Source organism: Salmo salar, unplaced genomic scaffold, assembly GCF_905237065.1.
Source record: "Salmo salar unplaced genomic scaffold, Ssal_v3.1, whole genome shotgun sequence".
NCBI lineage: Eukaryota > Metazoa > Chordata > Actinopteri > Salmoniformes > Salmonidae > Salmo > Salmo salar.
Window position 1 is genome coordinate 380,748 of NW_025550938.1, and position 24,417 is coordinate 405,164.

General features: G+C 51.4%; 6 non-coding genes and 6 pseudogenes across 6 annotated transcripts; all 12 read left to right on the forward strand.

The window, feature by feature from the left end:
- The first annotated feature begins 2,638 nt into the window (after positions 1-2,638).
- Positions 2,639-2,813, forward strand: LOC123740356 (uncharacterized; annotated as a pseudogene).
- A 579-nt stretch (positions 2,814-3,392) lies between these two features.
- On the forward strand, positions 3,393-3,509 carry LOC123740559 (U5 spliceosomal RNA). Its single transcript, XR_006768439.1, has one exon. It is a non-coding gene; the product is annotated as a U5 spliceosomal RNA (small nuclear RNA).
- Positions 3,510-5,857: 2,348 nt separating this feature from the next.
- LOC123740351 (uncharacterized) lies at positions 5,858-6,031 on the forward strand (annotated as a pseudogene).
- A 616-nt stretch (positions 6,032-6,647) lies between these two features.
- On the forward strand, positions 6,648-6,764 carry LOC123740560 (U5 spliceosomal RNA). The gene has a single exon (XR_006768440.1). It is a non-coding gene; the product is annotated as a U5 spliceosomal RNA (small nuclear RNA).
- A 2,705-nt stretch (positions 6,765-9,469) lies between these two features.
- LOC123740320 (uncharacterized) lies at positions 9,470-9,644 on the forward strand (annotated as a pseudogene).
- A 703-nt stretch (positions 9,645-10,347) lies between these two features.
- Positions 10,348-10,464, forward strand: LOC123740561 (U5 spliceosomal RNA). The gene has a single exon (XR_006768441.1). It is a non-coding gene; the product is annotated as a U5 spliceosomal RNA (small nuclear RNA).
- Positions 10,465-13,172: 2,708 nt separating this feature from the next.
- LOC123740373 (uncharacterized) lies at positions 13,173-13,346 on the forward strand (annotated as a pseudogene).
- Positions 13,347-14,033: 687 nt separating this feature from the next.
- LOC123740562 (U5 spliceosomal RNA) lies at positions 14,034-14,150 on the forward strand. Its single transcript, XR_006768442.1, has one exon. It is a non-coding gene; the product is annotated as a U5 spliceosomal RNA (small nuclear RNA).
- Positions 14,151-16,532: 2,382 nt separating this feature from the next.
- Positions 16,533-16,706, forward strand: LOC123740408 (uncharacterized; annotated as a pseudogene).
- A 685-nt stretch (positions 16,707-17,391) lies between these two features.
- Positions 17,392-17,508, forward strand: LOC123740563 (U5 spliceosomal RNA). Its single transcript, XR_006768443.1, has one exon. It is a non-coding gene; the product is annotated as a U5 spliceosomal RNA (small nuclear RNA).
- A 2,744-nt stretch (positions 17,509-20,252) lies between these two features.
- On the forward strand, positions 20,253-20,434 carry LOC123740343 (uncharacterized; annotated as a pseudogene).
- A 695-nt stretch (positions 20,435-21,129) lies between these two features.
- Positions 21,130-21,246, forward strand: LOC123740564 (U5 spliceosomal RNA). The gene has a single exon (XR_006768444.1). It is a non-coding gene; the product is annotated as a U5 spliceosomal RNA (small nuclear RNA).
- Positions 21,247-24,417: the final 3,171 nt, after the last annotated feature.

Below are 24,417 nucleotides of genomic sequence, written 5' to 3' on the forward strand. Positions count from 1 at the left end.
GGAATGAAAGAAGTAGTCGAGGATTTTTATGGGGAACTGTTTGGGGAAAAAGTTGTATGTGAGGAAACCATGGGGGACGTTTTAACATACATTGACAAGATTTTACCCAACACAGACGACCTGACAAAAGACTTGACGAGGACAGAAATTGACCAAGGACTGAAACATTTTAAGAGGGGTAAATCACCGGGGGAGGACGGCCTCCCTTTGGAGTTTTATCTGACCTTTTGGGATGTTTTAGCCGATGAACTTCTGACTGTTTTTACTGACTTTGAATACCTCGACAGACTACCTGACAGTTTTAGAGTGGGGATCGTGACTCTTTTATATAAGAAAAACGACAGGACGGACCTGAAGAACTGGAGACCGATAACCCTTTTAAATTTTGATTGTAAACTTTTACCAAGGTTTTAACACTCAGAATGTCTTCTGTCTTAGGGGAGGTGATCCACCCGGATCAAACCTGTGCCATTCCCGGAAGGAAGATCACGGACAGCCTGATACTGATCCGAGATGCCATCTGTTATGCGAGAGACAGAAACATGCGGCTTGTAGTCCTAAATTTAGATTTTGAAAAAGCCTTTGATCGGGTCTCGCACCAGTACCTCTTTAAGGTACTGCAAAAAATGGGTTTCCCGGACAGGTTTTTAGCTTGGGTGGGACTGCTGTACGGGGATATCACCAGCAAAATCCTTGTAAATGGGCATCTGTCAAAAGCAGTGGGAGTACACTGCGGCGTCCGTCAGGGCTGTCCTTTATCTCCCCTTCTGTTTGTGGCCGGCATTGAACCACTGGCACAGGTCTTGAGAAGGGACCAACGGATCAGTGGGGTGGGTATCCCGGGGAGTGGGGGGATGACCGCCAAGTGCGTTTTTACATGGACGACGTCAATATTTTATGCACCGACCTTTTATCCGTCGACAGGACCCTGGACAGGACTGACTGGTACGGACGAGCCTCTGGGGCGAGACTGAACAGAGACAAGACAGAGGCCCAATTTTTCGGACCGTGGGCAGACCCAGACTTGACCAGACTACCACTGACTGTGAAAACGACGGACATAAGGGTACTCGGGGTAAAGTTTGACAGGGAGGGAGGAGGGAGAGGTAATTGGAGTGGGATCCTGGGGACAGTAAGACAGAGACTGGGATTTTGGGGACTACGACAGCTGACTTTTGAGGGCAAGGTTTTAATCATTAAAGCAGTGATTTTACCTGTGCTTTTATTAATCAGTTCTGTTTTTATCCCCCTAGGAGAACTCTTTTAGCCCTGGAGCGGATGCTGTTTTACTTCTTGTGGGGGAGCAAGTGGGAGAGGCTGAGGAGGGAGGTGGTCAAGAGGCCCAGGTCCAAGGGGGGGGAAAGGCTTGCCTGACCTCTACTTGTTCCTGGGCAGCCGCTACACAGCGTTACATCTTACTCTTGCCACCTCCCCGGCCACCAATAAGACCCAGGCCCTCGCAAGGTTCTGGCTGGGATCTTACCTCAGGTCTCTGAGGCTGATCCCAGTCGACCTGCGAGCCCCAGTCTCTTTCCTGCTTCCCACACACTACGCCCAGCTCCAGAAGTTTTTAAGACATTTTAAATTGGAAAAAGAAGCAGTCACAGTTTTAACTAAACATCGCTCTCTTCTCTCTCTTGTGCAGGATCGGGAACCAGTGTGTCCAGTGCGCGGGCTTGCTATAGGCGAGCCCACAACGGTTTGGCGTAATGTGGCCCATCCTGCTCTCCTGAATCAGCACCGGGACCTGTCCTGGATGGTCGCCCATGAGATCCTCCCGGTCAGGGCCGTCATGCACTCCCGGGGCATGGCGAGGACATCCGCGTGCCCCGACCAGGCTGTGGCCAAGAGGAGTCGGTGAGGCACTTGCTCTGGGAGTGCAGAGCCGCCAGGGACCTGTGGAAGGAAGTAGGCCCCCTGATCTCCCCGTGTCTGCCAGCAGGGGAGGACCTAACGCCCAGCTCGTGCTGTATGGGGTGGGCCGAAGGCCTATTCCACCAAAGGCCTTCACCAAGCTCTGGCCCACCCTCACGTGTCTGAAGGCAGCACTGTGGTCCTCCCGCAACCTGCTGGTAGCGAAACAGGTCAACACCACCCCCCAGGCAGTGGCCATGGTAGCCACAGAAGCCCTGGGGTGGTACAGAAGGAAGGGGGCCTCGACCCCAGGCGAAGGGTCCCCCACAACACCCAAGGTCCCTGCGGCCACGGCCTGACAGCGCTGCGGCGCCTAGGGCGATGCACCTAGGGGAGGTATCTCCTCTGGGCCCCGAAGGACGGGACGGTGATCGATTCGGAAGAGCAGGAGGAGGCAAGTTTGATAAGGACTCACCCCGCTCCTGTACAAGGGACCGAAGACAGCCTTTTAACAAGTGACTTTTTAAATACATTTTTTATGTCTTAAAAATGTTTTCCTTTTTAAATCATTTGTACACATTTTAAATGGCTTGTACAGATTTGATGTTTTATACAATGAAAAGTACTTTCATTAATGGTTGTTTTTATTGGTGTAAACAACATGTACTTTTTAACAAATTCAAATGTAATTCAAATGCTGTGTTTTATGCCTCCATGCTGTTTGTTTGTGTATAAATGATGTAAAAATATAAATATGAGCTGTTTTTAAAGGAACTGTGACAATAAAACTTTTCCAAAAGAAAAAATCTGTTCTTATCAGTTTAATATCTGATACGTCCCCCATCGGGGGACTACATATTAAATGGATTTTTCGAACAGGGAGTCGGAAATGGGGCTTGCTCCGTCCGCTCCACGCATCGACCCGGTATTGCAGTACCTCCGGGAACGGTGCAACACTTTTCTCCCATTGTCAAGGAAAAAGAAATACACCAAGCTATGTAAAACAGCTAGCAGAAGAAGAGAAGGAATGGAAAAAGAAGAATCATCCAAACTGAAACAAGTGCGAAGCCCCTTCATGGGGGTCCCCGTTTTCCGCCATTTTACTTAAAAAAAAAAATTAAAAAAAACATTGGCCAGGAGAGTGTGTGTGTGTGTGTGTGTGTGTGTGTGTGTGTGTGTGTGTGTGTGTGTGTTTTGAGCCCCCCCAAAAATACAATCACTTCACCAGGATTGTGTGTGTGTGTGTGTGTGTGTGTGTGTGTGTGTGTTTTGAGCCCCCCCCAAAAAATACAATCACTTCACCAGGATTGTGTGTGTGTGTGTGTTTTTGAGCCCCCCCCAAAAATACAATCACTTCACCAGGATTGTCTGTCTGTCTGTCTGTCTGTCTGTCTGTCTGTCTGTCTGTCTGTCTGTCTGTCTGTGACTTTTTACCCACAGCCCTCGAAAACTTGGAAGAGTGGGTTCGGGGACCACCCGCGGGGACCCGGCCTAGAGTGCACCGTGTGTGTCTCGGGCCCCGACCTCTGACTTCCATACGACTCTGGTTTCTCTTCATTACGCACAAGCCTTTCGCCTTTTACTAAAGACTTCCGTGGAGAGGAACACTTACGAGTTCAACGTATTTTTGGAAGGGCTTTGCTTCTGGCAGAGCCCGGTATCTTGTTTCAAGAGAAATTGACAGAGATGACGCCGAGACTTTTTGCTCAGGCGTTTGACTTGAAGCCGGCTGACCGACCGGCGTATTTTTTTCCACTCAAAGTAGTCGCTCGGGCAATTGAGTTCAAGCCCGACGATGACTGGTGTATTTGCCGGGCATTGAACAAATAGTCGCACTAGGATTAAAGAGCTAGTGACCTAACGACGCATTAGCGACTTTTAAAAAAAAACACACCCGCCTGTCACCAGGGAAGCGTTGGGTGAGGAGGAGCCAACTTTTGCCAAACCGATGAGGTCTGCCGAGGCCCCGGGGACCGAGCGGGTGCAGGGGTCAATTTGTGGGTTATCGCTTCTCGGCCTTTTGGCTCAGATCAAGCTTGGTACCGAGGTGCCCCAGAGCCCGCTGAGCCAAAAGGTCGAAGGAAGAAGGGCGGTAAAGGTTTTTTGACTGAGTTTTTTTCCAACGTTTTTTTGGATTGTTCATTGGCTTCCTTTTGGAGAGTTTTTCTGTTTTTTTCATTGATTGAAAGGGCCATTTTTTTTCTCGGAAATGGCGCGTCATGAGAAGATACCTGGAGTCGGACTGTCGAATACGGTGAGGTTTACATGGAAGAACAAAGAGATGGAGCCATTGGGAAGGGAAACTTTCGGAAGAACCATATTGTTGGGGATACTGAAACTTGAGGTGAAGGACGTTTTATGCCTCCAGGATAATCCGAGGGAAGGAGCTTTTGAGGTGACGTTACAGAAGGAGGAGAGGCATGAGGAAGTACTGAGGATGACGAGAGAGATGGAGAAGGAGAGACCTTTGTGCTATTATGAGGTGACCAGCCTAGCTAAAAACAATTTTAGGGTGGTCACCGTAAGAATATACAACCCGCATGTGAAGGATGAAGATGTGAGGGCCTTTTGGGGCGCTATATGGACAATGTATCAACGGCAAGGCTCCTCAGGGACTCCCTGGGGTTCTGGGATGGCCGGCGAGGTTTCCAGGCACTCCTCAGGGAGGACCCTAAGGGACAGGGTGGCTACCTCCATCCTCCTGCGATGTTCTCCCTGGGGGCTGACCGGGGGACGTTGTTCTACGCACGTCAGCCCCCGTTTTGCAGGCGTTGTATGGCCTACGGTCATATCCTCGCCTCGTGCAGCACAGGAAAATGCAGATTTTGTGGATCTGCCGAGCACGAGGCGAGGGACTGTGACGCGCCGAAGGCATGTCACGGGTGTGGCATGCAGACGCACCTGTGGCGTGAATGTCCGGCGCGTCAGAGGTCATACGCGTCTGCAGCGGGGGGGGGAGCGAGAGCGGAGGATGGGGGAAGAAGAGGAGAGGAACAAGAGGAAAGAAAAGGCACGGAGGAAAAGGACACAGTGCGGGAGGAGAAGGAAAAGAGCGGCAGCGGGAGAAGAGAGAAAGAAAGAAATGGACTTGGTGGAACCAGAAGGACGGAAGGCTGAAGGAGAGGAGGAGCAGGAGGAGGAAAGAGACAGGAGGGTGGAGGGTCTGGAGAAGACGGTGGTGGAGAAGAAGGGGACGGAGAAGGCAATAGAGAGGGAGGAGACAGGGAAGACGGCGGTGGAGGAGAAAGAGAGAGAAAGAGAGGAGACAGAGAAGGCAGTGGTGGCGGGACCAGAAGGAGAGGGAGTAAAGGAGTGGGGGGACAGTAAAGAGGTAAGATCACGAGTAGAGGAGCTGAGGGAGATGGTAGGGGGCTGACGGACACGGTGAATGACGCGGTGGGGGCCTGACGGACGCAGATAGGGATGTTCCTGGCTGCGCCCTCCACCGATAAAAAGACCTAAAAAGTGGGAGCGTAAGGACAGCAGGAGGAGGAAGGCTGGTAAGGGGGGGTAGGGCAGGGGGAGAGGATGCGGGGCCCTCATGGGCTCCCTCCTCTTCATGCTCTTTACACCCCTGGCTGAGCTGGACCTTCCAGGCATTGCCCAGGGTTGGGGGACGGAGGAAGGTGGTAATTTTTGTTTGAGGGCATGGGGTGCTCGGGCCAGAGTCAGGAGGAGGGCGGGGTGATAGATTTAAGTGGGGGCACAAGACAGAGTGTTCGCTTGTGCCGGGCACTGATTCTGTATACAGGGGAGAGGGGATGGTGGCCGACGGCGGAGCGTCAGGAGTGGAGGAGGCGTCCCCGTCGGTCGGGAGGTTGGGGTGAGTTTATTTGGATTTTTTGTTGTTAGTATGGGTTTGGTTTGTAGGTGAGAAGGGGAGGGAAGATGTTTTCCTGGGTCTTTGTTTAAGGGTTTTTGGTTTGTGTAATTATTATAAATGCCTAGTTATGATTTTGATTGGAATATATGGTTTTGTATTGAACGGCATAGAAAGTAATAAATATATTTTGTAAAAAAAAAATCTGTTCTTATCAGTTTAATATCTGATACGTCCCCCATCGGGGGACTACATATTAAATGGATTTTTCGAACAGGGAGTCGGAAATGGGGCTTGCTCCGTCCGCTCCACGCATCGACCCGGTATTGCAGTACCTCCGGGAACGGTGCAACACTTTTCTCCCATTGTCAAGGAAAAAGAAATACACCAAGCTATGTAAAACAGCTAGCAGAAGAAGAGAAGGAATGAAAAAAGAAGAATCATCCAAACTGAAACAAGTGCGAAGCCCCCTTCATGGGGGTCCCCCGTTTTCCCGCCATTTTACTTAAAAATAAAAAAATAAAAAAATTAAAAAAATAAAACATTGGCCAGGAGAGAGTGTGTGTGTGTGTGTGTGTGTGTGTGTGTGTGTGTGTGTGTGTGTGTGTGTGTTTTTGAGCCCCCCCCAAAAAATACAATCACTTCACCAGGATTGTGTGTGTGTGTGTGTGTGTGTGTGTGTGTGTGTGTTTTTGAGCCCCCCCCCCCAAAAAATACAATCACTTCACCAGGATTGTGTGTGTGTGTGTGTTTTTGAGCCCCCCCCCAAAAATACAATCACTTCACCAGGATTGTCTGTCTGTCTGTCTGTCTGTCTGTCTGTCTGTCTGTCTGTCTGTCTGTCTGTCTGTCTGTCTGTGACTTTTTACCCACAGCCCTCGAAAACTTGGAAGAGTGGGTTCGGGGACCACCCGCGGGGACCCGGCCTAGAGTGCACCGTGTGTGTCTCGGGCCCCGACCTCTGACTTCCATACGACTCTGGTTTCTCTTCATTACGCACAAGCCTTTCGCCTTTTACTAAAGACTTCCGTGGAGAGGAACACTTACGAGTTCAACGTATTTTTGGAAGGGCTTTGCTTCTGGCAGAGCCCGGTATCTTGTTTCAAGAGAAATTGACAGAGATGACGCCGAGACTTTTTGCTCAGGCGTTTGACTTGAAGCCGGCTGACCGACCGGCGTATTTTTTCCACTCAAAGTAGTCGCTCGGGCAATTGAGTTCAAGCCCGACGATGACTGGTGTATTTGCCGGGCATTGAACAAATAGTCGCACTAGGATTAAAGAGCTAGTGACCTAACGACGCATTAGCGACTTTTAAAAAAAACACACCCGCCTGTCACCAGGGAAGCGTTGGGTGAGGAGGAGCCAACTTTTGCCAAACCGATGAGGTCTGCCGAGGCCCCGGGACCGAGCGGGTGCAGGGGTCAATTTGTGGGTTATCGCTTCTCGGCCTTTTGGCTCAGATCAAGCTTGGTACCGAGGTGCCCCAAAGCCCGCTGAGCCAAAAGGTCGAAGGAAGCCCGGAGGGAGGAAAGTTTTTTGTTTTTGAGTCACTTTTTGAAGAGAGCCTTATTTTCTGTAAGGAATGGAGGGAAATGAGCGGAGCAGGTCGGTTCCGGGGATCGGATTGGCCAACACGTTGAGATTCGTGTGGAAGGACAAAGCGGTGGAGCAATTTGGGAGGGAGACATTCGGGAGAACTATCTTGATGGGTGCGCTCAAGATTGGAGTAAAGGATGTCTTCTGCCTCCAGGGGAATCCAATAGAGGGAGGTTTTGATGTGACATTGTACACAGAAAAACAACATGAGGACACGATGCAGAAGGCAAGGGAATTGGAGGAAGTGAAGCCTATGTGCTTCTATGCAGTGACGAACCTGGCGAAGACAAATTTTAGAGTGGTGACGGTTACGATGTATAACCCATACGTGAAAGAAGAAGAGGTGAGGACCTTCCTGGGGAGGTATATGGATAACATCTCCTCAGGAAGGCTCCTCAAGGATTCACTCGGGTTTTGGACTGGGAGGAGAGCATATCAAGCTCTTCTCAGGGAAGACCCAAAGGGCCTGGGAGGCTACCTCCATCCTCCGGCTATGTTCTCCCTGGGGGCTGACCGGGGACATTGTATTATGCCCGTCAGCCTCCGTTTTGCAGGCGTTGTATGGCCTATGGTCATATCCTCGCCTCGTGCAGTACAAAGAAGTGTAGGTACTGTGGATCTGCGGAGCACGAGGCGAGGGACTGTGACGCGCCGAAGGCATGTCACGGGTGTGGCATGCTAACGCACCTGTGGCGTGAATGCCCGGCGCGTCAGAGGTCATACGCGTCTGCAGCTGGGGGGAGCGAGAGCCGGGGATGGGGGAAGAAGAGGAGGGGACAAAGAAACAAGAACTGGCACAGAGGAAAAGGACACACGGCGGGAGAAGAAGGACAGAGCGACAGTAGAAGAAGAAGAGGAAAAGGAAGAAGTGGACATGGTGGAATCGGAGGGGCGGGAGGCTGAAGGAGAGGAGGAGCAGGAGGCTGAAGGAGAGAAGGAGCAGGAGGAGGAAGGAGATAAGAGAGTGGAGGGGTCGGAGAAGACGGCGGTGGAGAAGGAGATGGAGAAGGGAACAGAGAGGGAGGAGATAGAGAAGACGGAGGTGGAGAAGAAAGAGACAGAAAGGAAGGAGACAGGGAAGAAGGTGGTGGAGAAGAAAGAGACAGAAAGGAAGGAGACAGGGAAGAAGGTGGTGGAGGAGAAAGAGACAGAAAGAAAGGAGACTGGGAAGACGGCGGTGGAGAAGAAAGAGATAGAAAGGAAGGAGACAGGGAAGAAGGTGGTGGAGGAGAAAGAGACAGAAAGGAAGGAGAGAGGGAAGAAGGTGGTGGAGGAGAAAGAGACAGAAAGGAAGGAGACAGGGAAGAAGGTGGTGGAGGAGAAAGAGACAGAAAGGAAGGAGACAGGGAAGAAGGTGGTGGAGAAGAAAGAGACAGAAAGGAAGGAGACAGGGAAGAAGGTGGTGGAGAAGAAAGAGACAGAAAGGGAGGAGAAAGAGAAGGCAGTGGTGGCGGGACCAGTAGGAGAAGGAGTGAAGGAGTGGGGGGACAGTAAAGAGGTGAGATCACGGGTGGAGGAGCTGAGGGAGATGGTGGGGGGGCTGCCGGACAATATGAATGAAGCGAGGGGGGGTTTGACGGACGAGGAAAGGAATGTTCCCTGGCTGCGCCCTCCACCAATAAAGAGACCTAAGAAGGGGAGCGCCCGGAAAGCAGGAGGAAGAAGGGTGGTAAAAGGGTGGTGGTGAAGGAAGGGCAAGGGGGAGAGGATGCTGGGCCCTCGTGGGCTCCCTCTTCTTCCTGTTCCTTTACACCCCTGGCAGAGCTGGACCTCCCAGGCATGGCCCAGGATTGGGGGATGGAGGAAGGAGCAAGTTTTCTGTTTGGGGGCATGGGGTGCTCGGGTCTGAGTTCGGAGGAGGGCCGGGTGGTGGATTTGAGTGGGGGGCACAAGACACAGAGTGTGGGTGTGCCGGGAATTGTTTTTGTTTCTAGGGGAGAGGGGATGGTGGCCGACGGTGGAACGTCAGGAGTGGAGGAGGCGTCCCCGTCGGTCGGGAGTATAGGGTGAGTGTTTAATTTTGGTTATTTGATATGTGTATGGGTTTTGGTTTGTAGGTGGGAAGGGGAGGGTAGATGCTCTCATGACGTTTTGGTTTTTGGGTTTGGTTATTATTGAATAGTTTTGAAATGTTTAATGGAATTTGTGTTTGAATTGATTGATTGTATAAGATTTTTGTTGGGTTTTGAACGTAATAAATATATTTTATAAAAAAAAAAATCTGTTCTTATCAGTTTAATATCTGATACGTCCCCCATCGGGGGACTACATATTAAATGGATTTTTCGAACAGGGAGTCGGAAATGGGGCTTGCTCCGTCCGCTCCACGCATCGACCCGGTATTGCAGTACCTCCGGGAACGGTGCAACACTTTTCTCCCATTGTCAAGGAAAAAGAAATACACCAAGCTATGTAAAACAGCTAGCAGAAGAAGAGAAGGAATGGAAAAAGAAGAATCATCCAAACTGAAACAAGTGCGAAGCCCCCTTCATGGGGGTCCCCCGTTTTCCCGCCATTTTACTTAAAAAAAAAAAAAAAATAAACATTGGCCAGGAGAGTGTGTGTGTGTGTGTGTGTGTGTGTGTGTGTGTGTGTGTGTGTGTGTGTGTGTTTTTGAGCCCCCCAAAAAAATACAATCACTTCACCAGGTTTGTGTGTGTGTGTGTGTGTGTGTGTGTGTGTGTGTGTGTGTGTGTGTGTGTGTGTGTGTGTGTTTTTGAGCCCCCCCAAAAATACAATCACTTCACCAGGATTGTGTGTGTGTGTGTGTGTGTGTGTGTGTGTGTGTGTTTTTGAGCCCCCCCCCCAAAAAATACAATCACTTCACCAGGATTGTGTGTGTGTGTGTGTTTTTGAGCCCCCCCCCAAAAATACAATCACTTCACCAGGATTGTCTATCTGTCTATCTGTCTATCTGTCTATCTGTCTGTCTGTCTGTCTGTCTGTCTGTCTGTCTGTCTGTGACTTTTTACCCACAGCCCTCGAAAACTTGGAAGAGTGGGTTCGGGGACCACCCGCGGGGACCCGGCCTAGAGTGCACCGTGTGTGTCTCGGGCCCCGACCTCTGACTTCCATACGACTCTGGTTTCTCTTCATTACGCACAAGCCTTTCGCCTTTTACTAAAGACTTCCGTGGAGAGGAACACTTACGAGTTCAACGTATTTTTGGAAGGGCTTTGCTTCTGGCAGAGCCCGGTATCTTGTTTCAAGAGAAATTGACAGAGATGACGCCGAGACTTTTTGCTCAGGCGTTTGACTTGAAGCCGGCTGACCGACCGGCGTATTTTTTCCACTCAAAGTAGTCGCTCGGGCAATTGAGTTCAAGCCCGACGATGACTGGTGTATTTGCCGGGCATTGAACAAATAGTCGCACTAGGATTAAAGAGCTAGTGACCTAACGACGCATTAGCGACTTTTAAAAAAAACACACCCGCCTGTCACCAGGGAAGCGTTGGGTGAGGAGGAGCCAACTTTTGCCAAACCGATGAGGTCTGCCGAGGCCCCCGGGGGCCCGGCGGGTGCAGGGGTCAATTTGTGGGTTATCGCTTCTCGGCCTTTTGGCTCAGATCAAGCTTGGTACCGAGGTGCCCCAAAGCCCGCTGAGCCAAAAGGTCGAAGGAAGCCCGGAGGGAGGAAAGTTTTTTGTTTTTGAGTCACTTTTTGAAGAGAGCCTTATTTTCTGTAAGGAATGGAGGGAAATGAGCGGAGCAGGTCGGTTCCGGGGATCGGATTGGCCAACACGTTGAGATTCGTGTGGAAGGACAAAGCGGTGGAGCAATTTGGGAGGGAGACATTCGGGAGAACTATCTTGATGGGTGCGCTCAAGATTGGAGTAAAGGATGTCTTCTGCCTCCAGGGGAATCCAATAGAGGGAGGTTTTGATGTGACATTGTACACAGAAAAACAACATGAGGACACGATGCAGAAGGCAAGGGAATTGGAGGAAGTGAAGCCTATGTGCTTCTATGCAGTGACGAACCTGGCGAAGACAAATTTTAGAGTGGTGACGGTTACGATGTATAACCCATACGTGAAAGAAGAAGAGGTGAGGACCTTCCTGGGGAGGTATATGGATAACATCTCCTCAGGAAGGCTCCTCAAGGATTCACTCGGGTTTTGGACTGGGAGGAGAGCATATCAAGCTCTTCTCAGGGAAGACCCAAAGGGCCTGGGAGGCTACCTCCATCCTCCGGCTATGTTCTCCCTGGGGGCTGACCGGGGGACATTGTATTATGCCCGTCAGCCTCCGTTTTGCAGGCGTTGTATGGCCTATGGTCATATCCTCGCCTCGTGCAGTACAAAGAAGTGTAGGTACTGTGGATCTGCGGAGCACGAGGCGAGGGACTGTGACGCGCCGAAGGCATGTCACGGGTGTGGCATGCTAACGCACCTGTGGCGTGAATGCCCGGCGCGTCAGAGGTCATACGCGTCTGCAGCTGGGGGGAGCGAGAGCCGGGGATGGGGGAAGAAGAGGAGGGGACAAAGAAACAAGAACTGGCACAGAGGAAAAGGACACACGGCGGGAGAAGAAGGACAGAGCGACAGTAGAAGAAGAAGAGGAAAAGGAAGAAGTGGACATGGTGGAATCGGAGGGGCGGGAGGCTGAAGGAGAGGAGGAGCAGGAGGCTGAAGGAGAGAAGGAGCAGGAGGAGGAAGGAGATAAGAGAGTGGAGGGGTCGGAGAAGACGGCGGTGGAGAAGGAGATGGAGAAGGGAACAGAGAGGGAGGAGATAGAGAAGACGGAGGTGGAGAAGAAAGAGACAGAAAGGAAGGAGACAGGGAAGAAGGTGGTGGAGAAGAAAGAGACAGAAAGGAAGGAGACAGGGAAGAAGGTGGTGGAGGAGAAAGAGACAGAAAGAAAGGAGACTGGGAAGACGGCGGTGGAGAAGAAAGAGATAGAAAGGAAGGAGACAGGGAAGAAGGTGGTGGAGGAGAAAGAGACAGAAAGGAAGGAGAGAGGGAAGAAGGTGGTGGAGGAGAAAGAGACAGAAAGGAAGGAGACAGGGAAGAAGGTGGTGGAGGAGAAAGAGACAGAAAGGAAGGAGACAGGGAAGAAGGTGGTGGAGAAGAAAGAGACAGAAAGGAAGGAGACAGGGAAGAAGGTGGTGGAGAAGAAAGAGACAGAAAGGGAGGAGAAAGAGAAGGCAGTGGTGGCGGGACCAGTAGGAGAAGGAGTGAAGGAGTGGGGGGGACAGTAAAGAGGTGAGATCACGGGTGGAGGAGCTGAGGGAGATGGTGGGGGGCTGCCGGACAATATGAATGAAGCGAGGGGGGGTTTGACGGACGAGGAAAGGAATGTTCCCTGGCTGCGCCCTCCACCAATAAAGAGACCTAAGAAGGGGAGCGCCCGGAAAGCAGGAGGAAGAAGGGTGGTAAAAGGGTGGTGGTGAAGGAAGGGCAAGGGGGAGAGGATGCTGGGCCCTCGTGGGCTCCCTCTTCTTCCTGTTCCTTTACACCCCTGGCAGAGCTGGACCTCCCAGGCATGGCCCAGGATTGGGGGATGGAGGAAGGAGCAAGTTTTCTGTTTGGGGGCATGGGGTGCTCGGGTCTGAGTTCGGAGGAGGGCCGGGTGGTGGATTTGAGTGGGGGGCACAAGACACAGAGTGTGGGTGTGCCGGGAATTGTTTTTGTTTCTAGGGGAGAGGGGATGGTGGCCGACGGTGGAACGTCAGGAGTGGAGGAGGCGTCCCCGTCGGTCGGGAGTATAGGGTGAGTGTTTAATTTTGGTTATTTGATATGTGTATGGGTTTTGGTTTGTAGGTGGGAAGGGGAGGGTAGATGCTCTCATGACGTTTTGGTTTTTGGGTTTGGTTATTATTGAATAGTTTTGAAATGTTTAATGGAATTTGTGTTTGAATTGATTGATTGTATAAGATTTTTGTTGGGTTTTGAACGTAATAAATATATTTTATAAAAAAAAAAATCTGTTCTTATCAGTTTAATATCTGATACGTCCCCATCGGGGGACTACATATTAAATGGATTTTTCGAACAGGGAGTCGGAAATGGGGCTTGCTCCGTCCGCTCCACGCATCGACCCGGTATTGCAGTACCTCCGGGAACGGTGCAACACTTTTCTCCCATTGTCAAGGAAAAGAAATACACCAAGCTATGTAAAACAGCTAGCAGAAGAAGAGAAGGAATGGAAAAAGAAGAATCATCCAAACTGAAACAAGTGCGAAGCCCCCTTCATGGGGGTCCCCGTTTTCCCGCCATTTTACTTAAAAAAAAAAAAAAAAAAACATTGGCCAGGAGAGTGTGTGTGTGTGTGTGTGTGTGTGTGTGTGTGTGTGTGTGTGTGTGTGTGTGTGTTTGAGCCCCCAAAAATACAATCACTTCACCAGGATTGTGTGTGTGTGTGTGTGTGTGTGTGTGTGTGTGTGTGTGTGTGTGTGTGTGTGTGTGTGTGTTTTGAGCCCCCAAAAATACAATCACTTCACCAGGATTGTGTGTGTGTGTGTGTGTGTGTGTGTGTGTGTTTTGAGCCCCCCCCAAAAATACAATCACTTCACCAGGATTGTGTGTGTGTGTGTGTTTTTGAGCCCCCCCAAAAATACAATCACTTCACCAGGATTGTCTATCTGTCTATCTGTCTATCTGTCTATCTGTCTGTCTGTCTGTCTGTCTGTCTGTCTGTCTGTCTGTCTGTGACTTTTTACCCACAGCCCTCGAAAACTTGGAAGAGTGGGTTCGGGGACCACCGCGGGGACCCGGCCTAGAGTGCACCGTGTGTGTCTCGGGCCCCGACCTCTGACTTCCATACGACTCTGGTTTCTCTTCATTACGCACAAGCCTTTCGCCTTTTACTAAAGACTTCCGTGGAGAGGAACACTTACGAGTTCAACGTATTTTTGGAAGGGCTTTGCTTCTGGCAGAGCCCGGTATCTTGTTTCAAGAGAAATTGACAGAGATGACGCCGAGACTTTTTGCTCAGGCGTTTGACTTGAAGCCGGCTGACCGACCGGCGTATTTTTTCCACTCAAAGTAGTCGCTCGGGCAATTGAGTTCAAGCCCGACGATGACTGGTGTATTTGCCGGGCATTGAACAAATAGTCGCACTAGGATTAAAGAGCTAGTGACCTAACGACGCATTAGCGACTTTTAAAAAAAACACACCCGCCTGTCACCAGGGAAGCGTTGGGTGAGGAGGAGCCAACTTTTGCCAAACCGATGAGGTCTGCCGAGGCCCCGGGGACCGGCGGGTGCAGGGGTCAATTTGTGGGTTATCGCTTCTCGGCCTTTTGGCTCAGATCAAGCTTGGTACCGAGGTGCCCCAGAGCTCGCTGAGTCAAAAGGTCGGAGATAGGAGGGCGATAGGTTTTTGTGTGAGACAGGGTTCTTTTTTGCCAAGGCGTTTTTTGTGTTTTCCAGAGGCTTCCATTTGGAGAGCTGTTTTTTCCTTGTTTGGACGTGTGTTTTTTTCCTTTTGGAAATGGCACGTACCATTTATAACAAGTCGGTACCAGGAATTGGATTGTCCAATACTGTGAGATTCGCATGGAGGGACAAAGAAATGGAGCCATTTGGAAGAGAGAAGTTCGGAAGGACCATATTGATGGGGATATTGGAACTGGAGGTAAAGGATGTTTTATGCTTTCAAGATAATCCAATTGAGGGGGCTTTTGATGTGACTTTTTATAGTGAAGGGAAGCATGAAGAAATTTTGATGAAGACAAAAGAAGGGGAGTAAGGCATTTCCCATGTGCCATTATGAAGTGACCAACTTGGCGAGAAGTAGTTTTCGATTGGTAACTGTGACCATGTACAATCCCCATGTGACTGACGAAGAGGTGAGGGCCTTTCTGGGGCGATACATGGACAATGTTTCCTCAGCGAGGCGCCTCAGGGACTCCCTGGGATTCTGGAACGGGAGGAGAGGGTTCCAGGCCCTTCTCAGGGAGGACCCAAGGGGATTGGGTGGGTTCCTACATCCCCCGGCGATGTTCTCCCTGGGGGCTGACAGGGGGACGTTACATTATGCCCGTCAGCCTCCATTTTGCAGGCGCTGTATGGCCTATGGTCATACCCTTGCCTCGTGTAGTACAAGGATTTGCAGGTTCTGTGGGTCGAGCGGTCACGAGGCAAGGGATTGTGGCGAGCCAAAGGCTTGCCACGGGTGTGGCTCGGTTACACACCTGTGGCGGAGTTGCCCGGCTCGTCACGGGTCATACGCGTCTGCAGCTGGAGGGGGAGCAGGTGCGGGGGATGTGGGAAGTAGAGGAAGAGGAGCGGACATGGGATCTGGAACAGGAACATCACGAAAAGAGGAGGAAAAGGTGTCGGGAGGAGCGGTGGAAGGAGAGGAGGAGCAGGTGGAAAAGGTGCTGGGAGGAGAGGGAGAGGTTGAAGGAGAGGAGGAGCAGGTGGAGAAGGTGCTGGGAGGAGAGGGAGAGGTTGAAGGAGAAGAGGAGCAGGCAGAGGACGGACACAGGATTGTGAAGAGTCAAGAAAGGACAACAACGGAGAAACAGATGACTGAGAAGGCATTGGAGGTGGAACCAGAAGGAGAGGGGGGGTAAAAGAGTGGGGGGGACAGTGATGTATCGTCTGCCCGGGTGGAGGAGATGAGAGGGTTGGTGGAGGGGCTGGCGAGGGGGGGGGGTAGGGTTACATCGGTTTCTCCTCCAAACAGGAGGACGAGGAGGAAGGGGCGCTTTGACAACAGGGGGAGAGGGGGTGGTAAAGGGGGGGGGGAGGCTAAACAGGAGCTGGTGGGGGGGGATAGGTTTTCTCCCTTACCGCGGTCTCCCCCGAGAAGGAAGATAAGGGTGGAAAAGCTGGAGGTGGGGGGAGGGAGAAGGTTCGGGGCCCTGGGTGGCCCCCTCTTCACCTACTATTGTACCCTTGTCTGAGATAGACCTTCCAGGGATGGCCCAGGGTTGGGCAAGGGAGGGGGACCAAGTTTCCTGTTTGGGGGTGCGGGGTCCTCGGTCAAGAGCCCAGAGAGAAGCAGGGTGGTGGATTTTGGAGTAAAGCACATGATGCGGGGTGTGCAGGTGCCGGGTGCCGGTCCTGCATCTAAGGGTGAGGGTATGGTGGTTGAAGGGGGGGAGAAGAAGTCCTCGTCAGTAGGGTGAAATTTTTATTTGGGGTGGTTGTGGGTAGTTTGTATCTTAGAAGGGGAGGGAAGATGCTCCCCTGATTATTGTTTATAGTTTTGGTTATTGGTTATTAGTTTTGAAATATCCATTTGGATTTTTGTTATAAAATTGATTTTGTTTGGAACATTGAAGGTATTTGTATGGAAATTGATGGTAATAAATATATTTTGTAAAAAAAAAAAATCTGTTCTTATCAGTTTAATATCTGATACGTCCCCATCGGGGGACTACATATTAAATGGATTTTTCGAACAGGGAGTCGGAAATGGGGCTTGCTCCGTCCGCTCCACGCATCGACCGGTATTGCAGTACCTCCGGGAACGGTGCAACACTTTTCTCCCATTGTCAAGGAAAAGAAATACACCAAGCTATGTAAAACAGCTAGCAGAAGAAGAGAAGGAATGGAAAAAGAAGAATCATCCAAACTGAAACAAGTGCGAAGCCCCTTCATGGGGGTCCCCCGTTTTCCGCCATTTTACTTAAAAAAAAAAAAAAAAACATTGGCCAGGAGAGGTGTGTGTGTGTGTGTGTGTGTGTGTGTGTGTGTGTGTGTGTGTGTGTGTGTGTGTGTGTTTTGAGCCCCCCAAAAATACAATCACTTCACCAGGATTGTGTGTGTGTGTGTGTGTGTGTGTGTGTGTGTGTGTGTGTGTGTGTGTGTGTGTGTGTTTTTGAGCCCCCCCAAAAAAATACAATCACTTCACCAGGATTGTGTGTGTGTGTGTGTGTGTGTGTGTGTGTGTTTTTGAGCCCCCCCCCCAAAAATACAATCACTTCACCAGGATTGTGTGTGTGTGTGTGTTTTTGAGCCCCCCCCAAAAATACAATCACTTCACCAGGATTGTCTATCTGTCTATCTGTCTATCTGTCTATCTGTCTGTCTGTCTGTCTGTCTGTCTGTCTGTGACTTTTTACCCACAGCCCTCGAAAACTTGGAAGAGTGGGTTCGGGGACCACCCGCGAGGACCCGGCCTAGAGTGCACCGTGTGTGTCTCGGGCCCCGACCTCTGACTTCCATACGACTCTGGTTTCTCTTCATTACGCACAAGCCTTTCGCCTTTTACTAAAGACTTCCGTGGAGAGGAACACTTACGAGTTCAACGTATTTTTGGAAGGGCTTTGCTTCTGGCAGAGCCCGGTATCTTGTTTCAAGAGAAATTGACAGAGATGACGCCGAGACTTTTGCTCAGGCGTTTGACTTGAAGCCGGCTGACCGACCGGCGTATTTTTTCCACTCAAAGTAGTCGCTCGGGCAATTGAGTTCAAGCCCGACGATGACTGGTGTATTTGCCGGGCATTGAACAAATAGTCGCACTAGGATTAAAGAGCTAGTGACCTAACGACGCATTAGCGACTTTTAAAAAAAACACACCCGCCTGTCACCAGGGAAGCGTTGGGTGAGGAGGAGCCAACTTTTGCCAAACCGATGAGGTCTGCCGAGGCCCCGGGACCCGGCGGGTGCAGGGGTCAATTTGTGGGTTATCGCTTCTCGGCCTTTTGGCTCAGATCAAGCTTGGTACCGAGGTGCCCCAAAGCCCGCTGAGCCAAAAGGTCGAAGGAAGGCCGGAGGGAGGAAAGGTTTGGAGTGTGGGAGACGGTTTTTTCAATTTTCAAAATAATTTTTCTAGTGGCTTCTTTTTAAGAGAGCTTTTTTTTCAAGATGGCTCGACATGCTCCAAACAAGATGCCTGGAGTCGGGATAGCGAACACGGTGAGGTTCGCCTGGAGGAACAAGGAGATGGAGCCGTTTGGGAGGGAGACCTTTGGGAGAAAAATTTTGATTGGGATCCTAAAGTTGGAGGTGGGGGAAGTGTTGTGCCTCCAGGCGAACCCACTGGAGGTGGCTTACGACGTGACGCTCCACAAAGAAGACAGGTATGAGGACGTGATGAGGAGGGCGAGAGAAGTGGGAAAGGATGGACCGATGTGTCATTACGAGGTGACCAGCCTGGGAAAAACCAATTTCCGGGTGGTCACGGTTAATATGTATAACCCTCATGTGAAGGACGAGGAGGTGAGGACTTTCCTTGGGCGCTACATGGACAATGTCTCCTCGGCAAGGCTCCTCAGGGACTCCCTGGGCTTCTGGGATGGGAAGAGAGGATTCCAGGCGTTGCTCAGGGAGGACCCTGAGGGGTTGGGGGTTACCTCCATCCGCCGGCGATGTTCTCCCTGGGGGCTGACAGGGGACGTTGTATTATGCACGTCAGCCCCGTTCTGCAGGCGTTGTATGGCCTATGGTCATATCCTCGCCTCGTGCAGCACAAAGAAGTGCAGGTATTGTGGATCTGCGGAGCACGAGGCGAGGGACTGTGACGCGCCCGAAGGCATGTCACGGGTGTGGCATGATTACGCACCTGTGGCGTGAATGCCCGGCGCGTCACCGGTCATACGCGTCTGCAGCTGGGGGAGCGAGAGCCGGGGATGGGGGAAGAAGAGGAGGGGACAAAGAAACAAGAACTGGCACAGAGGAAAAGGACACACGAGCGGGAGAAGAAGGACAGAGCGACAGTAGGAGAAGAAGAGGAAAAGGAAGAAGTGGACATGGTGGAATCGGAGGGGCGTGAGGCTGAAGGAGAGGAGGAGCAGGAGGCTGAAGGAGAGAAGGAGCAGGAGGAGGAAGGAGATAAGAGAGTGGAGGGGTCGGAGAAGACGGGCGGTGGAGAAGGAGATGGAGAAGGGAACAGAGAGGGAGGAGATAGAGAAGACGGAGGTGGAGAAGAAAGAGACAGAAAGGAAGGAGACAGGGAAGAAGGTGGTGGAGAAGAAAGAGACAGAAAGGAAGGAGACAGGGAAGAAGGTGGTGGAGGAGAAAGAGACAGAAAGAAAGGAGACTGGGAAGACGGCGGTGGAGAAGAAAGAGATAGAAAGGAAGGAGACAGGGAAGAAGGTGGTGGAGGAGAAAGAGACAGAAAGGAAGGAGAGAGGGAAGAAGGTGGTGGAGGAGAAAGAGACAGAAAGGAAGGAGACAGGGAAGAAGGTGGTGGAGGAGAAAGAGACAGAAAGGAAGGAGACAGGGAAGAAGGTGGTGGAGAAGAAAGAGACAGAAAGGAAGGAGACAAGGAAGAAGGTGGTGGAGAAGAAAGAGAAAGAAAGGGAGGAGAAAGAGATGGCAGTGGTGGCGGGACCAGTAGGAGAAGGAGTGAAGGAGTGGGGGGACAGTAAAGAGGTGAGATCACGGGTGGAGGAGCTGAGGGAGATGGTGGGGGGGCTGCCGGACAATATGAATGAAGCGAGGGGGGGTTGACGGACGAGGAAAGGAATGTTCCCTGGCTGCGCCCTCCACCAATAAAGAGACCTAAGAAGGGGAGCGCCCGGAAAGCAGGAGGAAGAAGGGTGGTAAAAGGGTGGTGGTGAAGGAAGGGCAAGGGGGAGAGGATGCTGGGCCCTCGTGGGCTCCCTCTTCTTCCTGTTCCTTTACACCCCTGGCAGAGCTGGACCTCCCAGGCATGGCCCAGGATTGGGGGATGGAGGAAGGAGCAAGTTTTCTGTTTGGGGGCATGGGGTGCTCGGGTCTGAGTTCGGAGGAGGGCCGGGTGGTGGATTTGAGTGGGGGGCACAAGACACAGAGTGTGGGTGTGCCGGGAATTGTTTTTGTTTCTAGGGGAGAGGGATGGTGGCCGACGGTGGAGCGTCAGGAGTGGAGGAGGCGTCCCCGTCGGTCGGGGAGTATAGGGTGAGTGTTTAATTTTGGTTATTTGATATGTGTATGGGTTTTGGTTTGTAGGTGGGAAGGGGAGGGTAGATGCTCTCATGACGTTTTGGTTTTTGGGTTTGGTTATTGTTGAATAGTTTTGAAATGTTTATTTTTGTGTTGATTGGAATTTGTATTTGAATTGATTGATGTGTGGAAAATTTTGGTTGGTTTGGAACGTAATAAATATATTTTGTAAAAAAAAAAAAAAAAAATCTGTTCTTATCAGTTTAATATCTGATACGTCCCCCATCGGGGGACTACATATTAAATGGATTTTTCGAACAGGGAGTCGGAAATGGGGCTTGCTCCGTCCGCTCCACGCATCGACCCGGTATTGCAGTACCTCCGGGAACGGTGCAACACTTTTCTCCCATTGTCAAGGAAAAAGAAATACACCAAGCTATGTAAAACAGCTAGCAGAAGAAGAGAAGGAATGGAAAAAGAAGAATCATCCAAACTGAAACAAGTGCGAAGCCCCCTTCATGGGGGTCCCCCGTTTTCCCGCCATTTTACTTAAAAAAAAAAAAAATAAAAAAAACATTGGCCAGGAGAGTGTGTGTGTGTGTGTGTGTGTGTGTGTGTGTGTGTGTGTGTGTGTGTGTGTGTGTTTTTGAGCCCCCCCCAAAAAATACAATCACTTCACCAGGATTGTGTGTGTGTGTGTGTGTGTGTGTGTGTGTGTGTGTGTGTGTGTGTGTGTGTGTGTGTGTGTTTTGAGCCCCCCAAAAAAAATACAATCACTTCACCAGGATTGTGTGTGTGTGTGTGTGTGTGTGTGTGTGTGTTTTGAGCCCCCCCCAAAAAAATACAATCACTTCACCAGGATTGTGTGTGTGTGTGTGTTTTTGAGCCCCCCCCAAAAATACAATCACTTCACCAGGATTGTCTATCTGTCTATCTGTCTATCTGTCTGTCTGTCTGTCTGTCTGTCTGTCTGTCTGTCTGTGACTTTTTACCCACAGCCCTCGAAAACTTGGAAGAGTGGGTTCGGGGACCACCCGCGGGGACCCGGCCTAGAGTGCACCGTGTGTGTCTCGGGCCCCGACCTCTGACTTCCATACGACTCTGGTTTCTCTTCATTACGCACAAGCCTTTCGCCTTTTACTAAAGACTTCCGTGGAGAGGAACACTTACGAGTTCAACGTATTTTTGGAAGGGCTTTGCTTCTGGCAGAGCCCGGTATCTTGTTTCAAGAGAAATTGACAGAGATGACGCCGAGACTTTTGCTCAGGCGTTTGACTTGAAGCCGGCTGACCGACCGGCGTATTTTTTCCACTCAAAGTAGTCGCTCGGGCAATTGAGTTCAAGCCCGACGATGACTGGTGTATTTGCCGGGCATTGAACAAATAGTCGCACTAGGATTAAAGAGCTAGTGACCTAACGACGCATTAGCGACTTTTAAAAAAAAACACACCCGCCTGTCACCAGGGAAGCGTTGGGTGAGGAGGAGCCAACTTTTGCCAAACCGATGAGGTCTGCCGAGGCCCCCGGGGGCCCGGCGGGTGCAGGGGTCAATTTGTGGGTTATCGCTTCTCGGCCTTTTGGCTCAGATCAAGCTTGGTACCGAGGTGCCCCAGAGCTCGCTGAGTCAAAAGGTCGGAGGTAGGAGGGCGATAAGTCTTTTTGTTTGGAATTATTTTTCCCAAACTATTTTTTGAGCATACAAGAGAAAATGGCGCCGATTTTATCAAGCAGATCAGTCCCAGGGATGGGATTGGCGAATACTATTCGTTTTGCATGGAGAGACAAGGAGAAGGAGCCGTCTGGGAGAGAGACCTTTGGAAGGACGATACTAATGGGAGTGTTGAAGATGGCGGTAAAGGACGTTTTTTGCCTCCAGGGGAACCCGATGGAAGGAGCATTTGACGTGACCTTCTACACAGAATTGCAACACGACGAGGTCTTGAAGAGGGTGAGAGAAGTTGGAGGAGAGAAACCGATGGCCCATTATGAAGTTTCAAGCCTTGCGAGGAGCAATTTCAGAGTGGTCACGGTAAACCTATACAACCCGCATGTGAAGGACGAGGAGGTGAGGGCATTCCTCGGGAGGTATATGGACAATGTATCAACAGCAAGGCTCCTCAGGGACTCCCTGGGCTTCTGGAATGGGAGGAGGGGATTCCAGGCTTTGCTCAGGGAGGACCCTAAGGGTTTGGGTGGCTACCTCCATCCTCCTGCAATGTTCTCCCTGGGGGCTGACCGGGGGACGTTATTTTACGCCCGTCAGCCTCCATTCTGCAGGCGTTGTATGGCCTACGGTCATACCGTGGCCTCGTGCAGCACTAGGAAGTGCAGATTCTGCGGATCGGGTGAGCACGAGGCCAGGGACTGTGACGAGCCCAAGGCGTGCCACGGGTGTGGCTCGTCTGCGCACCTGTGGCGGGAATGCCCGGCTCGTCACAGGTCATACGCGTCTGCAGCTGGAGGGAGAGCAGGGGATGGGGGTAGAGGAGGAAAAGAGGACCAGGACACCGGAGCGGGCCTGGATGGACAGACACCAAGGGAGGAGACGGCGGCCCCGAGAGGAGAGGGGCAGAGGAGAGAGAAGGTCGGAGAAGATGGGGAGAAGGGGAAGGAAGAGGACGGAGTCAAGGGAGCGGCGAGGAAGGAGACGGCGACAGCAGTGGGAGAGGAGGTGGAGAAGGACAAGAAGGAAGGCCCAGAGGAGGATTTGGAGAGGGGGGAAGGAGGGAAGGAGTGGGGGGACAGTGACATGTCGAGTGCCCTGGTGGAGGAGATGAGGGGCATGGTGGAGAAGCTGGCGGGGAGGGGGGCGATGTCTCCCCTTTGACGCCCACAACGAAGAGGAAAGCGAAGAGGAGGGGGAGCTACAGGGAAGGCAAGAAGGAGAGCGGTGGGGAGGGGGAGGGTGAGGCCAAGAGAGCAATGGGGGAAAAGGGGAGTAAGGCTGGAGATGCCTCAGCAACCTCATTGTCTCCCCCGGACTCTGATCTGCTGGGGGAACTGGATCACCCAGGTGGGGCTCAGGAGAGGGCGCCTGGGGGTCGCAGCCCCCTTTTGTGATACAGGGCCCCTTTTTTCTGCCCAGAAAGCAGTGGGGAGGGGGAAATGGAGGAGCTGGGAGACCAATCCAGGGTGCAGGGCACTCGGGTGCCCAACACCATTCCCGCATCCTGGATTGGGAAGATGGAGGAAGAGGGGGCGGAGTCAGGAGAGGAGAGGACGTCCCCGCTGGATGAGATGGAGCAGGGGAGCATCGGGTGAGCCTCCTATTTTATTTTGTGTGTTTTGGGGGTGAGGGTTTCTTTGGTTTTATTTTATAATGAATATTTCTGTTACTTTTCTTAGTTTAAATGTAAGGGGTTTAAGGGATTTTGTTAAAAGGAGGGCGGTTTTTAGTTATTTAGAGGGTGTGGGGTTTGATTTCTGTTTTTTACAGGAGGTTCACCTGAGGGATGGAGGGGACGTAAATAGATTTAGGAGGGAGTGGGATAAGGGAGAATCATATTGGGGTATAGGAGGGGTGCACTCAACAGGAGTAGGGATTTTGTGTGGGAATAGGGAGGTTAAAATAGAGAGCACTTTTTGTATAATGCAGGGGAGGGTGTTGGGGGTAGATGTAACATATAGGGAGAGTAGATATAGGTTAATTGGGGTGTATGGGCCACAGGTGGCGGCAGACAGGAGGGAGATGGTGGACTGTCTGGCGCCCCTGTGTGTCACAAATAGGCACTTGGTGATAGGAGGGGATTTCAATATAGATTTAGGGATAGTGGGTGATAGTAGTGCAGGCGCCATCACCGGGCTAATGGCTTGCCATGGTCTGGTTGATGGAGGCCTGCACTCTACTCCGACAATGGCTGGTCCCACATGGCGCAACTCTCGGGGGGTTGCGCGGAGGCTCGACTATATTTTCCTATCTAGGTCTTTGGGTCAGTTGTCTGGGCGGCTGTTGCCTGTGTTCTTCTCAGATCACGACGGGGTGCTCCTGCAGGTGGGGTCGCCAGTCTGCCTCTTCGGTAGGGGGGTACTGGAAATTAGATCGGGAGGTGCTGGAGGAGCAAGCTTTCGTTGACGCCTTTTTGGTTTCTTTCGGGGCTTGAAGGCCTCCGGTCCATGTGCGAGGGGTGTTAGAGTGGTGGGATTTAGTTAAGGTAAGGATTAGGGCCTTTATAATAGGATATTGTAAGAGGACAAAAAGGGAGGAAAGGAGGGAGGTGGATCGTATCCAAAGGTTGATTGAACTCGAGTATGAGGCAGGCAACCTCGGCGGGTCGATTGACTGGGAGAGATCCACAGCTCTGAAGGCGCAGCTCAGGGAGTTGCAGGAGCGGAAGGCTCGAGCTTTCTTGGAGCGTGCGCATAATGGCTTTTTAGAACATAATGA